The following is a 4,216-nucleotide window of genomic DNA, read 5'->3' on the forward strand; positions in this document are numbered from 1 at the left end:
CACTTCTTCCTTACCAAATTGTCAGTCGTCGTATCTCTCCCCCTTCTGTTTTGTATTTGTTACTCTCTTGGAACACCCATAACTTACTCATAACTGTTGACACTATTATTATTACTTGATTCTGTTGCAAGTGCCGTGAATCTAAAAACGATACTTGACTTGTAGGAATGTATTCCCGTCTGTTTTTCTGTCTTTGTTTGTGTGTTTGTGCATTTGTCAACATACATGTGTGTATGTGTGCGCGTGTGCCTGTGAGAGTCAGTGACTTTGCAGTTTGACTACATGCTTATCAGTGCACGTTGCTCCTTCTGTCATGTCTACTACTAGTGCTGCTTTTATAAGTGCCACCGTCCCAACTATCACGTCTACTAGTGCTGCTTTTGTAAGTGCCACCGTCCCAACTGTCACGTCTACTAGTGCTGCTTTTGTAAGTGTCACCGTCCCAACTGTCACGTCTACTAGTGCTGCTTTTGTAAGTGCCACCGTTATAACTGTCACGTCTACTAGTGCTGCTTTTGTAAGTGTCACCTTCCCAACTGTCCATCAACGTGCTGTGACCTTCTCTGAAGTTAGCCAGGCTCCCGGACTGGTTAGTCCAGATGACCAGTGCTAACAACAAATACAGATGCTTTCTTCTGTGTGGCCGTCCTTGCTCCAGGGATATCTAGCTATGTCTGGGCTGGTGTCAGAGGACAGTTTTGTTTTTCCCAGCCTTATCTTTGTTGTTTGTTGCTGTTGTTGTTGGGTTTTTTCAATTCTTTGACGAAAGTTTAGTTCTAGTTAGAGTTTTGTGTACAACACTTGCAACACAATAAGGTCATACAAACGCCGAGGATTAAAGGTGTTACAAAAAAAAAATGTAATAGAAACGAAAGGGAAGGTGGAGAGATAAGGACGATAAAATTATGTTTGATAGGGAAGAAGGAGCCAACCACACCAGAACACCCGACAAACGCCCATGCGTTATATTTACGAAGAGTCAAGTCACGACAAAATCTGTGTTAAAACGGCAGAATCAGATGCTGACCTATCTTAGGGAGCACTCATTATGCCAGGTGCACATTGCAGAAAAGTTTCCTCAAACCTCCATTAGATGGGTTTGAAACATTTGACATACTATTCAACCTGTTCTAACGGCCACCTTTATAGGACAATCACCTGTACGAGCGGTCACGTCCCTTTTCTTCCCGTATGTATTTTTTTTACACTATGATGACAATGTGTAAGCTGTCTGAGATGGCCACTTATCTCATCGGCTATATGTGTCACGCGTGGTAGAATCAGGCGCTTGTCAATTTTTGGACATGTGGAGTTATTGGTATCATCTTAAAGATTGTTCATGGGACTTGCCTTTGAAGAAAAAAAAATCCATCTATCTTGAATAGAAGTCGAGATATTAGCGACTAAAGGAGGTGGGGTCACCTGGTTTCAGAGGTAAACTTTGAGAGAAAATGGCCGCCAAAGATGAATTATTTCCTTAGCTTGAGAGTCCATAGGAGCTGAAAATTTATATTTTTTCCTCCTTTAATCAACGTTTTTCAGTAAAATCCACACAGAAATGTGCTCTCTACAGGGCATGAAAGGTGTAGAGCCAACCCCCCCCCCCGAAAATTCAATAGATTTCACCACGCTGCCTCACATATGTGTCCGTCTTAGAAAATGTCAACTCTATTTGTGTCACCACGTGGTGGAATCTGGCGCTCGTCAACTTTTGAGCATATGGGGATATTGGTATCATCGTCAAGCCTGTTTAGTTATCTTCCTTTTGGTGAAAAAAAATATTGATCAATGTTGAATCGAAGTCGAGATATAATTAATAATTGCGATTGAAGGAGGTCAGGGTAGCCTGGTTTCAGAGGTTAAAATTATCGAGAAAATGGCCGCCTAAGCTTCGTAACTTCCATAGCCTAAGAGTACTTGGAATCTGAAAATTTACCTTTTTTGGGTGCCTTTATCAATGTTTTTCAGTAAAATCCCCTCAGAAAATTAAACGTTTTTTAAATGGACATAAAAGGTGTTGAGGTTTAAAAAAAAGAAGAAAATTTGAGAAAAAAATGTTCCCATCAGCTAGAAAGATGCCGATTTCTTTGATTTCATTATTGTGACGAGCGCCTGATTTCTTCACAATGGCTCACAATTTCATACATTTGAAGGCGACCACTTCGTCTTTCATGACGAGCCAAAGACTACAACTATGGCACAATCCACTAAAATTCAATAGATATAACTTTTGCTGATTTACTCAGACGCTATCTGATAAGTTGGATAGGTTTGATAAGAATAATAATTAATCAGAAGAACACTGCGTTTAAACAGCTCAATCAGGGACAGGTCCATACAGGAAACCGTTTTTAAACTTAAAACGGCATTTCATTACCGTCCATTTTCCAGATCCCTCTCACCCCCCCCCCCCAGACAAACTTTAGCTCTTTAATTTTGACCGACGTTTTCTTCTCTAGGTCTCGGCTATTCCTAGAGACTAGACATGAATGTCATGTATGATTCTTTAAAAATTAGCACTCTAGCCAATTAACAATCTCGCTGCTCCCCTGGGGCGCTTTGAAAAAAAGAAGAATATCTCCTCCATCCACTCGTATCTTCCAAGCATGTTTTGTGTGTATCTGAAATTTAGACAACAACGCGCATACCATGACACTAATAGTGCTGGCAGGGGCGTTAAACCCATACCATTTCACCATTGTTCACCATACCATGACACTAATAGTGCTGGTAGGGGCGTTAAACCCATACCATTTCACCATTTTTCACCATACCATGACACTTATAGTATTGGTAGGGGGTTAAACCCATACCATTTCACCATTTTTTACCATACCATGACACTTATAGTATTGGTAGGGGCGTTAAACCCATACCATTTCACCATTTTTCACCATACCATGACACTAATAGTGCTGATAGGGGCGTTAAACCCATACCATTTCACCATTTTTCACCATACCATGACACCTGAGTGAATGTGTCTTTCCTGGTGTGTGTCTATGACAGTTCAAAATACACCCCAACGATGACTTTGGTCTGCTGCTGTTAAGTCAAAATACTGTGTTCGCTGGTGTCCTCAAACAATTGAACAATGATCATCGTTTCTTCACGTCTCGCCACGAGGCGCCTAGTTTCGGAATGACTGATTACACTGGACAGCGATGAAACTGGTCCATCAACGAAAATTTCTATTGGAAATTGACGTGCTGATTTCAGATATTATGTTGTTGGTTTTTGCCTGACGAAAAAAGCCATTCAACGAAAGGTTCTTATAGAAATTAACGTGCGGATTTCAAGTTATATTATGTTGTCAGTTTTTGTCTAACAAAAAGGCCAGTCAGTGAAGGTTTCTCGAGAACATTGGCGTGCTGCTTTCAAATATTATGTTGTTAGTTTTCGACTAACGAAAAGGGCAATTCAACGAGTTTCTTGTGAAAATTAACGTGCAGATTTTAATTTATATCATGTTGTTAGTTTTTTACATGCTGAAAAAGGCATTTCAACAAACATTTCTTAAGGAAATTGACGTGCAGATTTCAAGTAATACTTTTTTTTTCTTCCGAATGGATATTTCCCATCGATGAGAGTTTCTAATGTAAATTGGTTTTCTTTTTCAAGTACAGTACTTATATTCTGTTGTTAGTTGTGGCTCCATGATAAAGATCCATCAACGTAAGTTCTTGTGAAATTGACGGGCTGTTTTGAAATACTATTATTATGCTGCTATTTTTTGTTAGTGATTAACGAAAAATGCATGAAGAAATTGACGTGCTTTTTTTCAAACATCATGATGTTCGTTTCCGGCTATTGGGTGAGTTTTTTTGCATGAGAACTATAAATAACTGTTGCATGTTACCAGATCTCTGATGTTACACAACGACAAATATTGATGTGAAAGCTCAGCGAAAGGTAGGAGTGACGTATGAATAGCCTTTGTCGCTTTCCGTAGGACTCTGTCCAAATAAATGTGATTGTTGTCATAATGTCGAAGCGTTTTACCGACACTACATTAAATTGGGTCAGACGTACATCTCAAGGATGCAGCACGCTTTTAGAGACAGAAAAACAAAATGTAGGAAAAAAAGAAGAAAAAGAGCTATCAAATCCGCGCACTTAAAGAAAAAAATACCAAAAGAAAGAAAGAAAAAAAGAAAAAAAGAAAAACTATAACATCCGCACACGTTCTTTGTTTGGAGTGTGTGTGTGTGGGGGG

This window comes from Aplysia californica, unplaced genomic scaffold (genome assembly GCF_000002075.1).
Source record: "Aplysia californica isolate F4 #8 unplaced genomic scaffold, AplCal3.0 scaffold00356, whole genome shotgun sequence".
NCBI classification, from domain to species: domain Eukaryota; kingdom Metazoa; phylum Mollusca; class Gastropoda; order Aplysiida; family Aplysiidae; genus Aplysia; species Aplysia californica.